This window comes from Tenrec ecaudatus, chromosome 2 (genome assembly GCF_050624435.1).
Source record: "Tenrec ecaudatus isolate mTenEca1 chromosome 2, mTenEca1.hap1, whole genome shotgun sequence".
NCBI classification, from domain to species: Eukaryota; Metazoa; Chordata; class Mammalia; order Afrosoricida; family Tenrecidae; genus Tenrec; species Tenrec ecaudatus.
In genome coordinates, this window is record NC_134531.1 from 245,498,140 (window position 1) to 245,524,348 (window position 26,209).

Consider the following 26,209-nt stretch of genomic DNA (forward strand, 5'->3'; position numbering starts at 1 on the left):
GTAACCTAGCGGGCACTTGGACTGTCTAGGTTACCTAGCGGGCACATGGATTTCTAGGTTAACGAACGGGCACTTGGACTATGTAGGTTGCCTAGTGGGCACTTGGCCGATCTATGTTTGGTAACGGGCACTAGGACTATCTAGGTTACCTAGCGGGAACTTGGACTATGTAGGTAACCTAGCGGGCACTTGGACTATCTAGGTTACTTAACGGGCACTTGGACTTCTAGGTTAACTAGCGGGCACTTCACGGTATAGGTTAACTAGCGGACACTTGGATTAGCTAGGTTACCTAGCAGGCACTTGAACCATGTAGGTTAACTATTTGGACCTTGGACTATCTAGGTTAGCTAACGGGCACTTGGACTATGTAGGTTAATTAGCGTGTACTTGGACTATGTAGGTGCCCTAGCGGGCATTTGGACTATATAGATTACCTAGCGGGCACTTGGACTTTGTAGGTTACCTAGCGGGCACTTGGACTATCTGGGTTACCTAGCAGGCACTTGGGCTATCTAGGTTCCTTAGCGGGCACTTGGACTACATAGGTTCCCTAAAGGGCACTTGGACTATGTAGGTTCCCTAGCAGGCACTCGGACTATGAAGGTTCCCTAGTGGGCATTTGGACTATGTAGGTTCCATAGCAGAATCTTTGACTATGTAAGTTCTCTAACGGGAACTTGGACTATGTGGGTTCCCTAGCGGGCCCTTGGACTATGTAGGTTAACTAGCGGGCACTTTGACGATCTAGGCTAGCAAACGGGCACTTGGAATATGTAGGTTACCTAGCAGGCACTTGGACTGTCTAGGTTACCTAGCGGGCACTTGGACTATCTAGGTTAACGAACGGGCACTTGGACTATGTGGTTACCTAGTGGGCACTTGGACTATCTCTGTTAGCTAACGGGCACTTGGACTATCTAAGTTACCTAGCGGGCACTTGGACTATGTAGGTTACCTAGCGGGCACTTGGACAATCTAGGTTAACGAACGGGCACTTGGAGTATGTAGGTTAGCTAACAGGAACTTGGACAATCTAGGTTAACTAGCGGGCACTTGGACGATGCAAGTTCCCTAGCGGGCATTTTGACTATGTAGGTTCCCTAGCGGGCACTTGGACTATGTGGGTACCCTAGAGGGCATTTGGACTATCTAGGTTTCCAAACGGGCATTTGGACTATGTAGGTTCCCTAGCGGGCACTTGGATTATGTAGGTTCCCGTCTTGCACTTGGACTATGTAGGTTACCTAGCGGGCACTTGGACTATGTAGGTTAACTAGCGGGCCCTTGCACTATGTAGGTTAACTAGCGGGCCCTTGGACTATGTAGGTTAACCAGCGGGCACTTGGTCCATCTAGGTTAACTAGTGGGTACTTGGAGGATATAGGTTAACTAGCGGACACTTGGATTAGCTAGGTTACCTAGCGGGCACTTGAACCATGTAGGCTAACTATTTGGCTCTTTTGCTATCAAGGTTAGCTAACGGGCACTTGGACAATGTAGGTTAATTAGAGGGTACTTGGACTATGTAGGTTACCTAGCGGGCACTTGGAGTATCTTGGTTACCTATTGGGCACTTGAACTATGTAAGTTCCCTAGCGGGCACTTTCACTATTTGGGTTCCATAGTGGGCATTTGGACTATCTAGGTTACCTAACGGGCACTTGGAGTATGCGGGTTCCCTAGCGGGCACTTGGATTATGTAGGTTCCCTATCGGGCACTTGGACTATGTAGGTTACTAGCGGGCACTTGGACTATGTACCTTCGCTATCTGGCACTTGGACAATGTTGGTTAACTAGCGCGCACTAGGACTATGTAGGTTACCTATCGGGCACTTGGACTATATAGGTTAACTAGCGGGCCCTTGGACTATCTAGGTTACCTAGCGGGCACTTGTACTATGTAGGTTAACTAGCGGGCACATGGACTATCTAGGTTACAAGCGGGCACTTGGACTATGTACGTTCCCTAACGGGCACTTGGACTATGTAGGTTCCCTAGCGGGCACTTGGACTATCTAGGTTACAAGCGGGCACTTGGACTATGTACGTTCCCTAACGGGCACTTGGACTATGTAGGTTCCCTAGCGGGCACTTGGACTATCTAGGTTAGCTAACGGGCACTTGGACAATATAGGTTAATTAGCCGGTACTTGGACTATGTAGGTCAACTAGCAGGCCCTTGGACTATCTAGGTTAGCTAAGGGGCACTTGGATTATGTAGGTTAAATAGCGGGCACTTGGACAATGTAGGTTAACTAGCGGACATTTGGACGATCTAGGTTAACTAGCGGGCCCTTTCACTATGTAGGTTAACTAGCGGGCCCTTGGACTATGTAGCTTAACTAGCGGGCATTGGGACGATCTAGGTTAACTAGCGGGCACTTGGACTATGTAGGTTAGCTAGCGGGAACTTGAACTATGTAGGTTAACTAGTGGGCCCTTAGACTATCTAGGTTAGCTAGCGGGCACTTGGACTATGTAGGTTAATTAGCGGGTATTTTGACTATGTAGGTGCCCTAACGGGCATTTGGACTATATAGGTTACCTAGGGGGCACTTGGACTTTGTAGGTTGCGTAGCGGGCACTTGGACTATCTAGGTTACCTAGCGTGCACTTGAACTATCTACGTTACCTAGCGGGTACTTGGACTATCTAGGTTAACTAGCGGGCACTTGGACTATCTAGGTTCACTAACGGGCACTTGGACTATGTAAATTCCCTAGCGGACACTTGGATTATGTAGGTTCCCTATCAGGCACTTGGACTATGTAGGTTACTAGCGGGCATTTGGACTATGTAGGTTACCTAACGGGCACTTGGACTATGAGGGTTCCGTATCGGGCACTTGGACAATGTTGGTTAACTAGCGGGCACTAGGACTATGTAGGTTACCTAGCGGGCACTTGGACTATCTAGGTTAGCTAGTGGGCACTTGGAGGATATAGGTTAACTAGCGGGCCCTTGGACTATCTAGGTTACCTAGCGGGCACTTGGACTATGTAGGTTAACTAGCGGGCACATGGACTATCTAGGTTACCTAGCGGGCACTTTGACTATGTACGTTCCCTAACGGGCACTTGGACTATGTAGGTTCCCTAGCCGGCACATGGACTATCTAGGTTAGCTAACGGGCACTTGGACAATATAAGTTAATTAGCCGGTACTTGGACTATGTAGGTCAACTAGCAGGCCCTTGGACTATCTAGGTTAGCTAAGGGGCACTTGTATTATGTAGATTAAATAGTGGGCACTTGGACAATGTAGGTTAACTAGCGGACATATGGACGATCTAGGTTAACTAGCGGGCCTTTTCACTATGTAGGTTAACTAGCGGGCCCTTGGACTACGTAGGTTAACTAGCGGGCACTGGGACGATCTAGGTTAACTAGCGGGCACTTGGACTATGTAGGTTACCTAGCGGGCACTTGGACTATGTAGGTTAACTAGCGGGCCCTTGCACTATGTAGGTTAACTAGCGGGCCCTTGGACTATGTAGGTTACCCAGCGGGCACTTGGTCCATCTAGGTTAACTAGTGGGTACTTGGAGGATATAGGTTAACTAGCGGACACTTGGATTAGCTAGGTTACCTAGCGGGCACTTGAACCATGTAGGCTAACTATTTGGCTCTTTTGCTATCAAGGTTAGCTAACGGGCACTTGGACAATGTAGGTTAATTAGAGGGTACTTGGACTATGTAGGTTACCTAGCGGGCACTTGGAGTATCTTGGTTACCTATTGGGCACTTGAACTATGTAAGTTCCCTAGCGGGCACTTTCACTATTTGGGTTCCATAGTGGGCATTTGGACTATCTAGGTTACCTAACGGGCACTTGGAGTATGCAGGTTCCCTAGCGGGCACTTGGATTATGTAGGTTCCCTATCGGGCACTTGGACTATGTAGGTTACTAGCGGGCACTTGGACTATGTACCTTCGCTATCTGGCACTTGGACAATGTTGGTTAACTAGCGCGCACTAGGACTATGTAGGTTACCTATCGGGCACTTGGACTATATAGGTTAACTAGCGGGCCCTTGGACTATCTAGGTTACCTAGCGGGCACTTGTACTATGTAGGTTAACTAGCGGGCACATGGACTATCTAGGTTACAAGCGGGCACTTGGACTATGTACGTTCCCTAACGGGCACTTGGACTATGTAGGTTCCCTAGCGGGCACTTGGACTATCTAGGTTAGCTAACGGGCACTTGGACAATATAGGTTAATTAGCCGGTACTTGGACTATGTAGGTCAACTAGCAGGCCCTTGGACTATCTAGGTTAGCTAAGGGGCACTTGGATTATGTAGGTTAAATAGCGGGCACTTGGACAATGTAGGTTAACTAGCGGACATTTGGACGATCTAGGTTAACTAGCGGGCCCTTTCACTATGTAGGTTAACTAGCGGGCCCTTGGACTATGTAGCTTAACTAGCGGGCATTGGGACGATCTAGGTTAACTAGCGGGCACTTGGACTATGTAGGTTAGCTAGCGGGAACTTGAACTATGTAGGTTAACTAGTGGGCCCTTAGACTATCTAGGTTAGCTAGCGGGCACTTGGACTATGTAGGTTAATTAGCGGGTATTTTGACTATGTAGGTGCCCTAACGGGCATTTGGACTATATAGGTTACCTAGGGGGCACTTGGACTTTGTAGGTTGCGTAGCGGGCACTTGGACTATCTAGGTTACCTAGCGTGCACTTGAACTATCTACGTTACCTAGCGGGTACTTGGACTATCTAGGTTAACTAGCGGGCACTTGGACTATCTAGGTTCACTAACGGGCACTTGGACTATGTAAATTCCCTAGCGGACACTTGGATTATGTAGGTTCCCTATCAGGCACTTGGACTATGTAGGTTACTAGCGGGCATTTGGACTATGTAGGTTACCTAACGGGCACTTGGACTATGAGGGTTCCGTATCGGGCACTTGGACAATGTTGGTTAACTAGCGGGCACTAGGACTATGTAGGTTACCTAGCGGGCACTTGGACTATCTAGGTTAGCTAGTGGGCACTTGGAGGATATAGGTTAACTAGCGGGCCCTTGGACTATCTAGGTTACCTAGCGGGCACTTGGACTATGTAGGTTAACTAGCGGGCACATGGACTATCTAGGTTACCTAGCGGGCACTTTGACTATGTACGTTCCCTAACGGGCACTTGGACTATGTAGGTTCCCTAGCGGGCACATGGACTATCTAGTTTAGCTAACGGGCACTTGGACAATATAAGTTAATTAGCCGGTACTTGGACTATGTAGGTCAACTAGCAGGCCCTTGGACTATCTAGGTTAGCTAAGGGGCACTTGTATTATGTAGATTAAATAGTGGGCACTTGGACAATGTAGGTTAACTAGCGGACATTTGGACGATCTAGGTTAACTAGCGGGCCTTTTCACTATGTAGGTTAACTAGCGGGCCCTTGGACTACGTAGGTTAACTAGCGGACACTGGGACGATCTAGGTTAACTAGCGGGCACTTGGACTATGTAGGTTAGCTAGCGGGAACTTGAACTATGTAGGTTAACTAGTGGGCCCTTAGACTATCTAGGTTAGCTAGCGGGCACTTGGAATATGTAGGTTAATTAGCGGATATTTTGACTATGTAGGTGCCCTAACGGGCATTTGGACTATATAGGTTACCTAGGGGGCACTTGGACTTTGTAGGTTACGTAGCGGACACTTGGACTATCTAGGTTACCTAGCGTGCACTTGAACTATCTACGTTACCTAGCGGGAACTTGGACTATCTAGGTTAACTAGCGGGCACTTGGACTATCTAGTTTCACTAACGGGCACTTGGACTATGTTAATTCCCTAGAGGACACTTGGATTATGTAGGTTCCCTATCAGGCACTTGGACTATGTAGGTTACTAGCGGGCATTTGGACTATGTAGGTTACCTAACGGGCACTTGGACTATGAGGGTTCCGTATCGGGCACTTGGACAATGTTGGTTAACTAGCGGGCACTAGGACTATGTAGGTTACCTAGCGGGCACTTGGACTATCTAGGTTAGCTAGTGGGCACTTGGAGGATATAGGTTAACTAGCGGACACTTGGACTATGTAGGTTACCTAGCGGGCACTTTGACTATCTTGGTTATTTAGCGCGCACTTGGACTGTATAGGTTAACTAGCGGACACTTGGACGAACTAGGTTAACGAGCGGGCCCTTGGACTATGTAGGTTACCTAGCGGGCACTTGGACTATCTAGGTTAGCTAACAGGAACTTGGACTATCTAGGTTACCTAGCGGGCACTTGGACTATCTAGGTTAGCTAACAGGAACTTGGACTATCTAGGTTACCTAACGGGCACTTGTACTATGCAGGTAACCTAGCGGGCACTTGGACTGTCTAGGTTACCTAGCGGGCACATGGATTTCTAGGTTAACGAACGGGCACTTGGACTATGTAGGTTACCTAGCGGGCACTTGGACTATCTAGGTTACCTAGCGGGAACTTGGACTATGTAGGTAACCTAGCGGGCACTTGGACTATCTCGGTTACTTAACGGGCACTTGGACGATCTAGGTTAACTAGCGGGCACTTCACGATATAGGTTAACTAGCGGACACTTGGATTAGCTAGGTTAACTAGCAGGCACTTGAACCATGTAGGTTAACTATTTGGACCTTGGACTATCTAGGTTAGCTAACGGGCACTTGGACTATGTAGGTTAATTAGCGTGCACTTGGACTATGTAGGTGCCCTAGCTGGCATTTGGACTATATAGATTACCTAGCGGGCACTTGGACTTTGTAGGTTACCTAGCGGGCACTTGGACTGTCTGGGTTACCTAGCGGGCACTTGGACTATCTAGGTTCCTTAGCGGGCACTTGGACAACATAGGTTCCCTAAAGGGCACTTGGACTATGTAGGTTCCCTAGCAGGCACTCGGACTACGAAGGTTCCCTAGTGGGCATTTGGACTATGTAGTTTCCATAGCAGAACCTTTGACTATGTAAGTTCTCTAACGGGAACTTGGACTATGTGGGTTCCCTAGCGGGCCCTTGGACTATGTAGGTTAACTAGCGGGCACTTTGACGATCTAGGATAGCAAACGGGCACTTGGAATATGTAGGTTACCTAGCAGGCACTTGGACTGTCTAGGTTACCTAGCGGGCACTTGGACTATCTAGGTTAACGAACGGGCACTTGGACTATGTGGTTACCTAGCGGGCACTTGGACTATCTCTGTTAGCTAACGGGCACTTGGACTATCTAAGTTACCTAGCGGGCACTTGGACTATGTAGGTTACCTAGCGGGCACTTGGACAATCTAGGTTAACGAACGGGCACTTGGAGTATGTAGGTTAGCTAACAGGAACTTGGACAATCTAGGTTAACTAGCGGGCACTTGGACGATGCAAGTTCCCTAGCGGGCATTTTGACTATGTAGGTTCCCTAGCGGGCACTTGGACTATGTGGGTACCCTAGAGGGCATTTGGACTATCTAGGTTTCCAAACGGGCATTTGGACTATGTAGGTTCCCTAGCGGGCACTTGGATTATGTAGGTTCCCGTCTTGCACTTGGACTATGTAGGTTACCTAGCGGGCACTTGGACTATGTAAGTTAACTAGCGGGCCCTTGCACTATGTAGGTTAACTAGCGGGCCCTTGGACTATGTAGGTTAACCAGCGGGCACTTGGTCCATCAAGGTTAACTAGTGGGTACTTGGAGGATATAGGTTAACTAGCGGACACTTGGATTAGCTAGGTTACCTAGCGGGCACTTGAATCATGTAGGTTAACTATTTGGCTCTTTGGCTATCAAGGTTAGCTAACGGGCACTTGGACAATGTAGGTTAATTAGAGGGTACTTGGACTATGTAGGTTACCTAGCGGGCACTTGGAGTATTTTGGTTACCTATTGGGCACTTGAACTATGTAAGTTCCCTAGCGGGCACTTTCACTATTTGGGTTCCATAGTGGGCATTTGGACTATCTAGGTTACATAACGGGCACTTGGAGTATGTAGGTTCCCTAGCGGGCACTTGGATTATGTAGGTTCCCTATCGGGCACTTGGACTATGTAGGTTACCTAACGGGCACTTGGACTATGAGGGTTCCTTATCGGGCACTTGGACAATGTTGGTTAACTAGCCGGCACTAGGACTATGTAGGTTACCTAGCGGGCACTTGGACTATCTAGGTTAGGTAACGGGCACTTGGACTATCTAGGTTACCTAGTGGGAACTTGGACTATGTAGGTTACCTAGCGGGCACTTTGACTATCTTGGTTATTTAGCGGGCACTTGGACTATATAGGTTAACTAGCGGACACTTGGACGAACTAGGTTAACGAGCGGTCCCTTGGACTATGTAGGTAACCTAGCGGGCACTTGGACTATCTAGGTTACTTAACGGGCACTTGGACGATCTAGGTTAACTAGCGGGCACTTCACAATATAGGTTAACTAGCGGACACTTGGATTAGCTAGGTTACCTAGCGTGAACTTGAACCATGTAGGTTAACTATTTGGACCTTGGACTATCTAGGTTAGCTAACGGGCACTTGGACTATGTAGGTTAATTAGCGTGCACTTGGACTATGTAGGTGCCCTAGCGGGCATTTGGACTATATAGATTACCTAGCGCGCACTTGGACTTTGTAGGTTACCTAGCGGGCACTTGGACTATCTGGGTTACCTAGCGGGCACTTGGACTATCCATGTTCCTTAGCGGGCACTTGGACTACATAGGTTCCCTAAAGGGCACTTGGACTATGTAGGTTCCCTAGCAGGCACTCGGACTATGAAGGTTCCCTAGTGGGCACTTGGACTATGTAGGTTCAATAGCAGGCCCTTTGACTATGTAAGTTCTCTAACGGGAACTTGGACTATGTGGGTTCCCTAGCGGGCCTTTGGACTATGTACGTTACTAGGGGGCATTTGGACTATGTAGGTTACCTAGCGGATACTTGGACTATGTAGGTTCCCAATCAGGGACTTGGACAATGTAGGTTAACTAGCGGACACTAGAAATATGTAGGTTTACTAGCGTGTCCTTGTACTATGTAGGTTAACTAGCGGGCACTTGGACTATCTAGGTTAACTAGCGGGCCCTTGGACTATGTAGGTTAACTAGCGGGCACTTTGACGATCTCGGTTAGCAAACGGGCACATGGAATATGTAGGTTACCTAGCAGGCACTTGGACTGTCTAGGTTACCTAGCGGGCACTTGGACTATCTAGGTTAACGAATGGGCACTTGGACGATGTGGTTACCTAGCGGGCAGTTGGACTATCTCTGCTAGCTAATGGGCACTTGGTCTATCTAAGTTACCTAGCGGGCACTTGGACTATGTAGGTTACCTAGCGGGCACTTGGACAATCTAGGTTAACGAACGGGCACTTGGACTATGTAGGTTAGCTAACAGGAACTTGGACAATCTAGGTTAACTAGCGGGCACTTGGACGATGCAGGTTCCCTAGCTGGCACTTGGACTATATAGGTTCCCTATGGGCACTTGGACCCTCTAGGTTCCCTAAAGGGCACTTGGACTATGTAGGTTCCCTAGCGGGCACTTGGACTATGTAGGTTAACTAGCAGGCCCTTGGACTATCTAGGTTCCCTAGCGGGCACTTGGACTATGTAGGTTCCCTAACGGGCACTTGGACTATGTAGGTTCCATAGCGGGCACTTGGACTATGTAGGTTCCCTATCGGGCACTTGGACTATGTAGGCTTCTATCAGGCACTTGGTCTATGTAGATTAACTAGTGGGTACTTGGACTATCTAGGTAACCTAGGGGGCACTTGGACTATGTACGTCCCCTAGTGGGCACTTCGACTATCTAGGTTAACTAGCGGGCACTCGGTTTATCTAAGTTTCCTGGTGGGCACTTGGACTATGTAGGTTAACTAGCGGACACTTGGACGATCTAGGTTAACTAGCGGGCACTTGGACGATATAGGTTAACTACCGGGCACTTGGATTATCTAGGTTGGCTAGCAGGCACTTGAACTATGTAGGTTAACTAGTGGGCCCTTAGATTATCTAGGTTAGCTAACGGGCACTTGGACAATGTAGGTTAATTAGAGGGTACTTGGACTATGTAGGTTACCTAGCGGGCACTTGGAGTATCTTGGTTACCTATTGGGCACTTGAACTATGTAAGTTCCCTAGCGGGCACTTTCACTATGTGGGTTCCATAGCGGGCATTTGGACTATCTAGGTTACCTAACGGGCACTTGGTGTATGTAGGTTCCCTAGAGGGCACTTGGACTATGTAGGTTACTAATGGGCATTTGGACTATGTAGGTTACTAGCGGGCATTTGGACTATGTAGGTTACCTAACGGGCCCTTGGACTATGTACCTTCGCTATCGGGCACTTGGACAATGTTGGTTAACTAGCGAGCAGTAGGACTATGTAGGTTACCTAGCGGGCACTTGGACTATCAAGGGTACCTAGCGGGCACTTGGACTGTTTAGGTTAACTAGCGGGCCCTTGGACTATCTAGGTTACCTAGCGGGCACCTGGACTGTGTAGGTTAACTAGCGGGCACATGGACTATCTAGGTTACCTAGCGGGCATTTGGACTATGTAGGTTACCTAACGGGCCCTTGGACTATGTACCTTCGCTATCGGGCACTTGGACAATGTTGTTAACTAGCGCGCACTAGGACTATGTAGGTTACCTAGCGGGCACTTGGACTATCAAGGTTACCTAGCGGGCACTTGGACTGTATAGGTTAACTAGCGGGCCCTTGGACTATCTAGGTTACCTAGCGGGCACTTGGACTGTGTAGGTTAACTAGCGGGCACATGGACTATCTAGGTTACCTAGCGGGCACTTGGACTATGTATGTTCCCTAACGGGCACTTGGACTATGTAGGTTCCCTAGCGGGCACTTCGACTATCTAGGTTAGCTAACGGGCACTTGGACAATATAGGTTAATTAGCCGGTACTTGGACTATGTAGGTCAACTAGCGGGCCCTTGGACTATCTAGGTTAGCTAAGGGGCACTTGGATTATGTAGGTTAAATAGCGGGAACTTGGACAATGTAGGTTAACTAGCGGACATTTGGACGATCTAGGATAACTAGCGGGCCCTTTCACTATGTAGGTTTACTAGCGGGCCCTTGGACTATGTAGGTTAACTAGCGGGCACTTGGACGATCTAGGTCAACTAGCGGGCACTTGGACTATGTAGGTTAGCTAGCGGGCACTTGAACTATGTAGGTTAACTAGTGGGCCTTTAGACTATCTAGGTTAGCTAGCGGGCACTTGGACTATGTAGGTTAATTAGCGGGTATTTCCACTATGTAGGTGCCCTAGCGGGCATTTGGACTATATAGGTTACCTAGGGGGCACTTGGACTTTGTTGGTTACGTAGCGGGCACTTGGACTATCTAGGTTACCTAGCGTGCACTTGAACTATCTACGTTGCCTAGCGGGTACTTGGACTATCTAGGTTAACTAGCGGGCACTTGGACTATCTAGGTTAACTAACGGGCACTTGGACTATGTAAATTCCCTAGCGGGCACTTGGATTATGTAGGTTCCCTATCAGGCACTTGAACTATGTAGGTTACTAGCGGGCATTTGTACTATGTAGGTTACCTAACGGGCACTTGGACTATGAGGGTTCCGTATCGGGCACTTGGACAATGTTGGTTAACTAGCGGGTACTTGGACTATGTAGGTTACCGAGCGGGCACTTGGACTATCTAGGTTAGGTAACGGACACTTGGACTATCTAGGTTACCTAGTGGGAACTTGGACTATGTAGGTTACCTAGCGGGCACTTTGACTATCGTGGTTATTTAGCGGGCACTTGGACTATATAGATTAACTGGCGGACACTTGGACGAACTAGGTTAACGAGCGGGCCCTTGGACTATGTAGGTTACCTAGCGGGCACTTGGATTATGTAGGTTCCCTATCAGGCACTTTGACTATGTAGGTTACTAGCGGGCATTTGGACTATGTAGGTTACCTAACAGGCACTTGGACTATGAGGGTTCCGTATCAGGCACTTGGACAATGTTGGTTAACTAGCGGGCACTAGGACTATGTAGGTCACCTAGCGGGCACTTTGACTATCTAGGTTAGCTAACGGGCACTTGGCCTATCTAGGTTACCTAGCGGGCACTTATACTATGTAGGTTACCTAGTGGGCACTTGGACTATCTAGGTTACCTAACGGGCACTTGGACTATGCAGGTAACCTAGCGGGCACTTGGACAGTCTAGGTTACCTAGCGGGCACATGGATTTCTAGGTTAACGAACGGGCACTTGGACTATGTAGGTTGCCTAGCGGGCACTTGGCTGATCTATGTTAGGTAATGGGCACTAGGACTATCTAGGTTACCTAGCGGGAACTTGGACTATGTATTTAACCTAGCGGGCACTTGGACTATCTAGGTTACTTAACGGGCACTTGGACGATCTAGGTTAACTAGCGGGCACTTGGAATATGTAGGTTAACTAGCAGGCACTTGGACTATCTAAGTTAACTAGCGGGCACTTGGACGATGCAGGTTCCCTAGCGGGCACTTGGACTATCTAGGTTCCCTAACGGGCACTTAGTCTATGTAGGTTCCCTAGCGGGCACTTGGACTATGTACTTTCCTTAGCGGGCACTTGGACTATGTTGGTTTCCTATCTGGCACTTGGACTATGGAGGTTAACTAGCGGGCCCTTGGACTATGTAGGTTAACTAGCGGGCACTTAGACTATCTAGGTTACCTATCGGGCACTTGGACTATGTACATACCCTAGCGGGCACTTGGACTATCTAAGTTACCTAGCGGGCACTTGAACTATGTAGGTTAACTAGAGGGCATTTGGACTATGTAGGTTAACTAGCGGGCACTTGGACCATGTATGTTCCCTAACGGGCACTTGGACTATGTAGGTTCCCTAGCGGGCACTTGGACTATCTAGGTTAGCTAACGGGCACTTGGACAATATAGGTTAATTAGCCGGTACTTGGACTATGTAGGTCAACTAGCGGGCCCTTGGACTATCTAGGTTAGCTAAGGGGCACTTGGATTATGTAGGTTAAATAGCGGGAACTTGGACAATGTAGGTTAACTAGCGGACATTTGGACGATCTAGGATAACTGGCGGGCCCTTTCACTATGTAGGTTTACTAGCGGGCCCTTGGACTATGTAGGTTAACTAGCGGGCACATGGACGATCTAAGTTAACTAGCGGGCACTTGGACGATGCAGGTTCCCTAGCGGGCACTTGGACTATCTAGGTTCCCTAACGGGCACTTGGTCTATGTAGGTTCCCTAGCGGGCACTTGGACTATGTACGTCCCTTAGCGGGCACTTGGACTATGTTGGTTTCCTATCTGGCACTTGGACTATGGAGGTTAACTAGCGGGACGTTGGACTATGTAGGTTAACTAGCGGGCACTTAGACTATCTAGGTTACCTATCGGGCACTTGGACTATGTACATACCCTAGCGGGCACTTGGACTATCTAAGTTACCTAGCGGGCACTTGGACTATGTAGGTTAACTAGCGGGCACTTGGACTATGTATGTTCCCTAACGGGCACTTGGACTATGTAGGTTCCCTAGCGGGCACTTGGACTATCTAGGCTAGCTAACGGGCACTTGGACAATATAGGTTAATTAGCCGGTACTTGGACTATGTAGGTCAACTAGCGGGCCCTTGGACTATCTAGGTTAGCTAAGGGGCACTTGGATTATGTAGGTTAAATAGTGGGAACTTGGACAATGTAGGTTAACTAGCGGACATTTGGACGATCTAGGATAACTGGCGGGCCCTTTCACTATGTAGGTTTACTAGCGGGCCCTTGGACTATGTAGGTTAACTAGCGGGCACTTGGACGATCTAGGTTAACTAGCGGGCACTTGGACTATGTAGGTTAGCTAGCGGACACTTGAACTATGTAGGTTAACTCGTGGGCCTTTAGACTATCTAGGTTAACTAGCCGGCACTTGGACAATCAAGGTTAACTAGCGAGCCCTTGGACTATGTAGGTCAACTAGCGGGCCCTTGGACTATCTAGGTTAGCTAAGGGGCACTTGGATTATGTAGGTTAAATAGCGGGAACTTGGACAATGTAGGTTAACTAGCGGACATTTGGACGATCTAGGATAACTAGCGGGCCCTTTCACTATGTAGGTTTACTAGCGGGCCCTTAACTATGTAGCTTAACTAGCGGGCACTTGGACGATCTAGGTTAACTAGCGGGCACTTGGACTATGTAGGTTAGCTAGCGGGCACTTGGACTATGTAGGTTAACTAGTGGGCCTTTAGACTATCTAGGTTAGCTAGCGGGCACTTGGACTATGTAGGTTAATTAGCGGGTATTTCACTATGTAGGTGCCCTAGCGGGCATTTGGACTATATAGGTTACCTAGGGGGCACTTGGACTTTGTAGGTTACGTAGCGGGCACTTGGACTATCTAGGTTACCTAGCGTGCACTTGAACTATCTACGTTGCCTAGCGGGTACTTGGACTATCTAGGTTAACTAGCGGGCACTTGGACTATCTAGGTTAACTAACGGGCACTTGGACTATGTAAATTCCCTAGCGGGCACTTGGATTATGTAGGTTCCCCATCAGGCACTTGAACAATGTAGGTTACTAGCGGGCATTTGGACTATGTAGGTTACCTAACGGGCACTTGGACTATGAGGGTTCCGTATCGGGCACTTGGAAAATGTTGGTTAACTAGCGGGTACTTGGACTATGTAGGTTACCTAGCGGGCACTTTGACTATCGTGGTTATTTAGCGGGCACTTGGACTATATGGGTTAACTGGCGGACACTTGGACGAACTAGGTTAACGAGCGGGCCCTTGGACTCTGTAGGTTACCTAGCGGGCACTTGGATTATGTAGGTTCCCTATCAGGCACTTTGAATATGTAGGTTACTAGCGGGCATTTGGACTATGTAGGTTACCTAACAGGCACTTGGACTATGAGGGTTCCGTATCGGGCACTTGGACAATGTTGGTTAACTAGCGGGCACTAGGACTATGTAGGTCACCTAGCGGGCACTTGGACTATCTAGGTTAGCTAACGGGCACTTGGCCTATCTAGGTTACCTAGCGGGCACTTATACTATGTAGGTTACCTAGTGGGCACTTGGACTATCTAGGTTACCTAACGGGAACTTGGACTATGCAGGTAACCTAGCGGGCACTTGGACAGTCTAGGTTACCTAGCGGGCACTTGGACTATGTAGGTGAACTAGAGGACATTAGGACGATCTAGGTTAACTGGTGGGCCCTTGGACTATGTAGGTTAACTAGCGGGCACTTGGACTATCTAGGTTAACTATCCGGCACATGGACTATCAAGGTTAACTAGCGAGCCCTTGGACTATGTAGGTTAACTAGCGGGCCCTTGGACTTGTAGCTTACCTAGCGGGCACATGGACTAAGTAGGTTACCTAGCGGGCACTTGGACTATCTAGGTTAGCGAACGGGGACTTGCACTATGTAGGTGACCTACCAGGCACTTGTACTGTCTAGGTTACCTAGCGCGCACTTGGACTATGTAGGTTACCTAGCGTGCTCTTGGACTATGTATGTTAGCTAACGGGCATTGGACTATCTAGGTTACCTAGCGGGCACTTGGAATATGTAGGTTATCTAGCGGGCACTTGGACTATCTAGGTTACCTAACGGGCACTTCGATTATCTAGGTTACGTTGCGGGCACTTGGACTATGTAGGTTACCTACAGGACATTTGGATGATCTAGGTTAACTAGTGGGCCCTTGGACTATGTAGGTTAACTAGCGGGCACTAGGACGATCTAGGTTAACTAGCGGGCACTTGGACGATGCAGGTTCCCTAGCGGGCACTTTGACTATGTAGGTTCCCTAGCGGGCACTTGGACTATGTGGGTACCCTAGTGGGCATTTGGACTATCTAGGTTTCCTAACGGGCATTTGGACTATGTAGGTTCCCTAGCAGGCACTTGGATTATGTAGGTTCCCGTCTTGCACTTGGACTATGTAGGTTACCTAGCGGGCACTTGGACTATGTAGGTTAATTAGCGGGCCCTTGCACTATGTAGGTTAACTAGCGGGCCCTTGGACTATGTAGGTTAACCAGGGGGCACTTGGACCATCTATGTTAACTAGTGGGCACTTGGAGGATATAGGTTAACTAGCGGACACTTGGATTAGCTAGGTTACCTAGCGGGCACTTGAACTATGTAGGTTAACTATTTTGGCCCTTGGACTATCTAGGTTAGCTAACGGGCACTTGGACTATGTAGGTTAATTAGCGTGCACTTGGACTATGTAGGTGCCCTAGCGGGCATTTGGACTATATAGATTACCTAGCGGGCACTTGGACTTTGTAGGTTACCTAGCGGGCACTTGGACTATCTAGGTTCCCTAGCGGGCACTTGGACTACATATGTTCCCTAAAGGGCACTTGGACTATGTAGGTTCCCTAGCAGGCACTCTGACTATGAAGGTTCTCTAGCGGGCACTTGGACTATGTAGGTTCCATAGCAGGCCCTTTGACTATGAAAGTTTTCTAACGGGCACTTGGACTATGTATGTTAGCTAACGGGCACTTGGACTATGTAGGTTACCTAGCGGTCACTTGGACTATCTAGGTTACGTAGCGGGCACTTGGACTATGTAGGTGAACTAGAGGACATTAGGACGATCTAGGTTAACTAGTGGGCCCTTGGACTATGTAGGTTAACTAGCGGGCACTTGGACTATCTAGGTTAACTAGCCGGCACTTGGACTATCAAGGTTAACTAGCGAGACCTTGGACTATGTAGGTTAACTAGCGGGCCCTTGGAATTGTAGCTTACCTAGCGGGCACTTGGACTATGTAGGTTACCTACAGGACATTTGGATGATCTAGGTTAACTAGTGGGCCCTTGGACTATGTAGGTTAACTAGCGGGCACTTGGACGATCTAGGTTAACTAGCGGGCACTTGGACTATGTAGGTGAACTAGAGGACATTAGGACGATCTAGGTTAACTAGTGGGCCCTTGGACTATGTAGGTTAACTAGCGGGCACTTGGACTATCTAGGTTAACTAGCCGGCACATGGACTATCAAGGTTAACTAGCGAGCCCTTGGACTATGCAGGTTAACTCGCGGGCCCTTGGACTTGTAGCTTACCTAGCGGGCACTTGGACTAAGTAGGTTACCTAGCGGGCACTTGGACTATCTAGGTTAGCGAACGGGGACTTGCACTATGTAGGTGACCTACCAGGCACTTGTACTGTCTAGGTTACCTAGCGCGCATTTGGACTATGTAGGTTACCTAGCGTGCTCTTGGACTATGTATGTTAGCTAACGGGCATTGGACTATCTAGGTTACCTAGCGGGCACTTGGAATATGTAGGTTACCTAGCGGGCACTTGGAATATGTAGGTTATCTAGCGGGCACTTGGACTATCTAGGTTACCTAACGGGCACTTCGATTATCTAGGTTACGTTGCGGGCACTTGGACTATGTAGGTTACCTACAGGACATTTGGATGATCTAGGTTAACTAGTGGGCCCTTGGACTATGTAGGTTAACTAGCGGGCACTAGGACGATCTAGGTTAACTAGCGGGCACTTGGACGATGCAGGTTCCCTAGCGGGCACTTTGACTATGTAGGTTCCCTAGCGGGCACTTGGACTATGTGGGTACCCTAGCGGGCATTTGGACTATCTCGGTTTCCTAACGGGCATTTGGACTATGTAGGTTCCCTAGCGGGCACTTGGATTATGTAGGTTCCCGTCTTGCACTTGGACTATGTAGGTTACCTAGCGGGCACTTGGACTATGTAGGTTAATTAGCGGGCCCTTGCACTATGTAGGTTAACTAGCGGGCCCTTGGACTATGTAGGTTAACCAGGGGGCACTTGGACCATCTATGTTAACTAGTGGGCACTTGGAGGATATAGGTTAACTAGCGGACACTTGGATTAGCTAGGTTACCTAGCGGGCACTTGAACTATGTAGGTTAACTATTTTGGCCCTTGGACTATCTAGGTTAGCTAACGGGCACTTGGACTATGTAGGTTAATTAGCGTGCACTTGGACTATGTAGGTGCCCTAGCGGGCATTTGGACTATATAGATTACCTAGCGGGCACTTGGACTTTGTAGGTTACCTAGCGGGCACTTGGACTATCTAGGTTCCCTAGCGGGCACTTGGACTACATATGTTCCCTAAAGGGCACTTGGACTATGTAGGTTCCCTAGCAGGCACTCTGACTATGAAGGTTCTCTAGCGGGCACTTGGACTATGTAGGTTCCATAGCAGGCCCTTTGACTATGAAAGTTTTCTAACGGGCACTTGGACTATGTATGTTAGCTAACGGGCACTTGGACTATGTAGGTTACCTAGCGGTCACTTGGACTATCTAGGTTACGTAGCGGGCACTTGGACTATGTAGGTGAACTAGAGGACATTAGGACGATCTAGGTTAACTAGTGGGCCCTTGGACTATGTAGGTTAACTAGCGGGCACTTGGACTATCTAGGTTAACTAGCCGGCACTTGGACTATCAAGGTTAACTAGCGAGACCTTGGACTATGTAGGTTAACTAGCGGGCCCTTGGAATTGTAGCTTACCTAGCGGGCACTTGGACTAAGTAGGTTACCTAGCGGGCACTTGGACTATCTAGGTTAGCGAACGGGGACTTGGACTATGTAGGTGACCTACCAGGCACTTGTACTGTCTAGGTTACCTAGCGCGCACTTGGACTATGTAGGTTACCTAGCGTGCTCTTGGACTATGTATGTTAGCTAACGGGCACTTGGACTATCTAGGTTACCTAGCGGGCACTTGGAATATGTAGGTTACCAAGCGGGCACTTGGACTATCTAGGTTACCTAACGGGCACTTCGACTATCTAGGTTACGTAGCGGGCACTTGGACTATGTAGGTTACCTACAGGACATTTGGATGATCTAGGTTAACTAGTGGGCCCTGGGACTATGTAGGTTAACTAGCGGGCCCTTGGATGATCTAGGTTAACTAGCGGGCACTTGGACTATGTAGGTTACCTAGCAGGCACTTGCACTATCTAGGTTAGCGAACGGGGACTTGGACTATGTAGTTGACCTAGCAGGCACTTGGACTGTGTAAGTTACCTAGCGGGCACGTGGACTATCTAGGTTAACGAACGGGCACTGGGACTATGTAGGTTACCTAGCGGGCACTTGGACTATGTATGTTAGCTAACGGGAACTTGGACTATCTAGGCTACCTAGCGGTCACTTGGACTATGTAGGTTACCTAGTGGGCACTTGGACTATCTAGGTTACCTAACGGGCACTAGGACTATGCAGGTAACCTAGCAGGCACTTGGACGAACTAGGTTAACGAGCGGGCCCTTAGACTATGTAGGTTACCTAGCGGGCACTTGGACTATGTATGGTAGCTAACAGGAACTTGGACTATCTAGGTTACCTAGCAGGCACTTTGACTATGTAGGTTACCTAGCGGCACTTGGACTATGTAGGTTACCTAGCGGGCACTTGGACAATCTAGGTTACCTAACGGGCACTTTGACTATCTAAGTTACCTAGCGGGCACTTGGACTATCTAGGTTAGCTAAAAGGAACTTGGACTATCTAGGTTACCTATCGGGCACTAGGCCTACGTAGGTTACCTAACGGGCACTTGGACTATGTAGGTTAACTAGCGGACACTTGGACGATCTAGGTTAACTAGCCGGCACTTGGAATATCTAGGTTAACTAGGGGGCCCATGGACTATGTAAGTTAACTAGCGGGCACTTGGACTATCTAGGTTAACTAGCGGACACTTGGACGATATAGGTTAACTACCTGGCAATTGGACTATCTAGTTTAAGTAGCGGGCACTTGGACTATCTATGTTAATTAGCGGGCACTTGGACGATGCAGGTTCCCTAGCTGGCACTTGGACTATATAGGTTCCCTATGGGCACTTGGACCCTCTAGGTTCCCTAAAGGGCACTTGGACTATGTAGGTTCCCTAGCGGGCACTTGGACTATGTAGGTTAACTAGCAGGCCCTTGGACTATCTAGGTTCCCTAGCGGGCACTTGGACTATGTAGGTTCCCTAACGGGCACTAGGACTATGTAGGTTCCATAGCGGGCACTTGGACTATGTAGGTTCCCTATCGGGCACTTGGACTATGTAGGCTTCTATCAGGCACTTGGTCTATGTAGATTAACTAGCGGGCACTTGGACTATCTAGGTAACCTAGCGGGCACTTGGACTATGTACGTCCCCTAGTGGGCACTTCGACTATCTAGGTTAACTAGCGGGCACTCGGTTTATCTAAGTTACCTAGCGGGCACTTGGACTATGTAGGTTAACTAGCGGACACTTGGACGATCTAGGTTAACTAGCGGGCACTTGGACGATATAGGTTAACTACCGGGCACTTGGATTATCTAGGTTGGCTAGCAGGCACTTGAACTATGTAAGTTAACTAGTGGGCCCTTAGACTATCTAGGTTAGCTAACAGGCACTTGGACAATGTAGGTTAATTAGAGGGTACTTGGACTATGTAGGTTACCTATCGGGCACTTGGAGTATCTTGGTTACCTATTGGGCACTTGAACTATGTAAGTTCCCTAGCGGGCACTTTCACTATGTGGGTTCCATAGCGGGCATTTGGACTATCTAGGTTACCTAACGGGCACTTGGTGTATGTAGGTTCCCTGGCGGGCACTTGGATTATGTAGGTTCCCTATCGGGCACTTGGACTATGTAGGTTACTAACGGGCATTTGGACTATGTAGGTTACTAGCGGGCATTTGGACTATGTAGGTTACCTAACGGCCCTTGGACTATGTACCTTCGCTATCGGGCACTTGGACAATGTTGGTTAACTAGCGCGCACTAGGACTATGTAGGTTACCTAGCGGGCACTTGGACTATCAAGGTTACCTAGCGGGCACTTAGACTATCTAGGTTAACTAGCGGGCCCTTGGACTATCTAGGTTACCTAGCGGGCACTTGGACTGTGTAGGTTAACTAGCGGGCACATGGACTATGTAGGTGACCTACCAGGCACTTGTACTGTCTAGGTTACCTAGCGGGCACTTGGACTATGTAGGTTCCCTAGCGGGCACTTGGACTATCTAGGTTAGCTAACGGGCACTTGGACAATATAGGTTAATTAGCCGGTACTTGGACTATGTAGGTCAACTAGCGGGCCCTTGGACTATCTAGGTTAGCTAAGGGGCACTTGGATTATGTAGGTTAAATAGCGGGAACTTGGACAATGTAGGTTAACTAGCGGACATTTGGACGATCTAGGATAACTAGCGGGCCCTTTCACTATGTAGGTTTACTAGCGGGCCCTTAACTATGTAGCTTAACTAGCGGGCACTTGGACTATCTAGGTTCCCTAGCGGGCACTTGGACTACATATGTTCCCTAAAGGGCACTTGGACTATGTAGGTTCCCTAGCAGGCACTCTGACTATGAAGGTTCTCTAGCGGGCACTTGGACTATGTAGGTTCCATAGCAGGCCCTTTGACTATGAAAGTTTTCTAACGGGCACTTGGACTATGTATGTTAGCTAACGGGCACTTGGACTATGTAGGTTACCTAGCGGTCACTTGGACTATCTAGGTTACGTAGCGGGCACTTGGACTATGTAGGTGAACTAGAGGACATTAGGACGATCTAGGTTAACTAGTGGGCCCTTGGACTATGTAGGTTAACTAGCGGGCACTTGGACTATCTAGGTTAACTAGCCGGCACTTGGACTATCAAGGTTAACTAGCGAGACCTTGGACTATGTAGGTTAACTAGCGGGCCCTTGGAATTGTAGCTTACCTAGCGGGCACTTGGACTAAGTAGGTTACCTAGCGGGCACTTGGACTATCTAGGTTAGCGAACGGGGACTTGGACTATGTAGGTGACCTACCAGGCACTTGTACTGTCTAGGTTACCTAGCGGGCACTTGGACTATGTAGGTTACCTAGCGTGCTCTTGGACTATGTATGTTAGCTAACGGGCACTTGGACTATCTAGGTTACCTAGCGGGCACTTGGAATATGTAGGTTACCAAGCGGGCACTTGGACTATCTAGGTTACCTAACGGGCACTTCGACTATCTAGGTTACGTAGCGGGCACTTGGACTATGTAGGTTACCTACAGGACATTTGGATGATCTAGGTTAACTAGTGGGCCCTGGGACTATGTAGGTTAACTAGCGGGCCCTTGGATGATCTAGGTTAACTAGCGGGCACTTGGACTATGTAGGTTACCTAGCAGGCACTTGCACTATCTAGGTTAGCGAACGGGGACTTGGACTATGTAGTTGACCTAGCAGGCACTTGGACTGTGTAAGTTACCTAGCGGGCACGTGGATTATCTAGGTTAACGAACGGGCACTGGGACTATGTAGGTTACCTAGCGGGCACTTGGACTATGTATGTTAGCTAACGGGAACTTGGACTATCTAGGCTACCTAGCGGTCACTTGGACTATGTAGGTTACCTAGTGGGCACTTGGACTATCTAGGTTACCTAACGGGCACTAGGACTATGCAGGTAACCTAGCAGGCACTTGGACGAACTAGGTTAACGAGCGGGCCCTTAGACTATGTAGGTTACCTAGCGGGCACTTGGACTATGTATGGTAGCTAACAGGAACTTGGACTATCTAGGTTACCTAGCAGGCACTTTGACTATGTAGGTTACCTAGCGGCACTTGGACTATGTAGGTTACCTAGCGGGCACTTGGACAATCTAGGTTACCTAACGGGCACTTTGACTATCTAAGTTACCTAGCGGGCACTTGGACTATCTAGGTTAGCTAAAAGGAACTTGGACTATCTAGGTTACCTATCGGGCACTAGGCCTACGTAGGTTACCTAACGGGCACTTGGACTATGTAGGTTAACTAGCGGACACTTGGACGATCTAGGTTAACTAGCCGGCACTTGGAATATCTAGGTTAACTAGGGGGCCCATGGACTAAGTAGGTTACCTAGCGGGCACTTGGACTATCTAGGTTAGCGAACGGGGACTTGGACTATGTAGGTGACCTACCAGGCACTTGTACTGTCTAGGTTACCTAGCGGGCACTTGGACTATGTAGGTTACCTAGCGTGCTCTTGGACTATGTATGTTAGCTAACGGGCACTTGGACTATCTAGGTTACCTAGCGGGCACTTGGAATATGTAGGTTACCAAGCGGGCACTTGGACTATCTAGGTTACCTAACGGGCACTTCGACTATCTAGGTTACGTAGCGGGCACTTGGACTATGTAGGTTACCTACAGGACATTTGGATGATCTAGGTTAACTAGTGGGCCCTTGGACTATGTAGGTTAACTAGCGGGCCCTTGGATGATCTAGGTTAACTAGCGGGCACTTGGACTATGTAGGTTACCTAGCAGGCACTTGCACTATCTAGGTTAGCGAACGGGGACTTGGACTATGTAGTTGACCTAGCAGGCACTTGGACTGTGTAAGTTACCTAGCGGGCACGTGGACTATCTAGGTTAACGAACGGGCACTGGGACTATGTAGGTTACCTAGCGGGCACTTGGACTATGTATGTTAGCTAACGGGAACTTGGACTATCTAGGCTACCTAGCGGTCACTTGGACTATGTAGGTTACCTAGTGGGCACTTGGACTATCTAGGTTACCTAACGGGCACTAGGACTATGCAGGTAACCTAGCAGGCACTTGGACGAACTAGGTTAACGAGCGGGCCCTTAGACTATGTAGGTTACCTAGCGGGCACTTGGACTATGTATGGTAGCTAACAGGAACTTGGACTATCTAGGTTACCTAGCAGGCACTTTGACTATGTAGGTTACCTAGCGGCACTTGGACTATGTAGGTTACCTAGCGGGCACTTGGACAATCTAGGTTACCTAACGGGCACTTTGACTATCTAAGTTACCTAGCGGGCACTTGGACTATCTAGGTTAGCTAAAAGGAACTTGGACTATCTAGGTTACCTATCGGGCACTAGGCCTACGTAGGTTACCTAACGGGCACTTGGACTATGTAGGTTAACTAGCGGACACTTGGACGATCTAGGTTAACTAGCCGGCACTTGGAATATCTAGGTTAACAAGGGGGCCCATGGACTATGTAAGTTAACTAGCGGGCACTTGGACTATCTAGGTTAACTAGCGGACACTTGGACGATATAGGTTAACTACCTGGCAATTGGACTATCTAGTTTAAGTAGCGGGCACTTGGACTATCTATGTTAATTAGCGGGCACTTGGACGATGCAGGTTCCCTAGCTGGCACTTGGACTATATAGGTTCCCTATGGGCACTTGGACCCTCTAGGTTCCCTAAAGGGCACTTGGACTATGTAGGTTCCCTAGCGGGCACTTGGACTATGTAGGTTAACTAGCAGGCCCTTGGACTATCTAGGTTCCCTAGCGGGCACTTGGACTATGTAGGTTCCCTAACGGGCACTAGGACTATGTAGGTTCCATAGCGGGCACTTGGACTATGTAGGTTCCCTATCGGGCACTTGGACTATGTAGGCTTCTATCAGGCACTTGGTCTATGTAGATTAACTAGCGGGCACTTGGACTATCTAGGTAACCTAGCGGGCACTTGGACTATGTACGTCCCCTAGTGGGCACTTCGACTATCTAGGTTAACTAGCGGGCACTCGGTTTATCTAAGTTACCTAGCGGGCACTTGGACTATGTAGGTTAACTAGCGGACACTTGGATGATCTAGGTTAACTAGCGGGCACTTGGACGATATAGGTTAACTACCGGGCACTTGGATTATCTAGGTTGGCTAGCAGGCACTTGAACTATGTAAGTTAACTAGTGGGCCCTTAGACTATCTAGGTTAGCTAACGGGCACTTGGACAATGTAGGTTAATTAGAGGGTACTTGGACTATGTAGGTTACCTAGCGGGCACTTGGAGTATCTTGGTTACCTATTGGGCACTTGAACTATGTAAGTTCCCTAGCGGGCACTTTCACTATGTGGGTTCCATAGCGGGCATTTGGACTATCTAGGTTACCTAACGGGCACTTGGTGTATGTAGGTTCCCTAGCGGGCACTTGGATTATGTAGGTTCCCTATCGGGCACTTGGACTATGTAGGTTACTAACGGGCATTTGGACTATGTAGGTTACTAGCGGGCATTTGGACTATGTAGGTTACCTAACGGGCCCTTGGACTATGTACCTTCGCTATCGGGCACTTGGACAATGTTGGTTAACTAGCGCGCACTAGGACTATGTAGGTTACCTAGCGGGCACTTGGACTGTGTAGGTTAACTAGCGGGCACATGGACTATCTAGGTTACCTAGCGGGCACTTGGACTATGTATGTTCCCTAACGGGCACTTGGACTATGTAGGTTCCCTAGCGGGCACTTGGACTATCTAGGTTAGCTAACGGGCACTTGGACAATATAGGTTAATTAGCCGGTACTTGGACTATGTAGGTCAACTAGCGGGCCCTTGGACTATCTAGGTTAGCTAAGGGGCACTTGGATTATGTAGGTTAAATAGCGGGAACTTGGACAATGTAGGTTAACTAGCGGACATTTGGACGATCTAGGATAACTAGCGGGCCCTTTCACTATGTAGGTTTACTAGCGGGCCCTTAACTATGTAGCTTAACTAGCGGGCACTTGGACTATCTAGGTTCCCTAGCGGGCACTTGGACTACATATGTTCCCTAAAGGGCACTTGGACTATGTAGGTTCCCTAGCAGGCACTCTGACTATGAAGGTTCTCTAGCGGGCACTTGGACTATGTAGGTTCCATAGCAGGCCCTTTGACTATGAAAGTTTTCTAACGGGCACTTGGACTATGTATGTTAGCTAACGGGCACTTGGACTATGTAGGTTACCTAGCGGTCACTTGGACTATCTAGGTTACGTAGCGGGCACTTGGACTATGTAGGTGAACTAGAGGACATTAGGACGATCTAGGTTAACTAGTGGGCCCTTGGACTATGTAGGTTAACTAGCGGGCACTTGGACTATCTAGGTTAACTAGCCGGCACTTGGACTATCAAGGTTAACTAGCGAGACCTTGGACTATGTAGGTTAACTAGCGGGCCCTTGGAATTGTAGCTTACCTAGCGGGCACTTGGACTAAGTAGGTTACCTAGCGGGCACTTGGACTATCTAGGTTAGCGAACGGGGACTTGGACTATGTAGGTGACCTACCAGGCACTTGTACTGTCTAGGTTACCTAGCGGGCACTTGGACTATGTAGGTTACCTAGCGTGCTCTTGGACTATGTATGTTAGCTAACGGGCACTT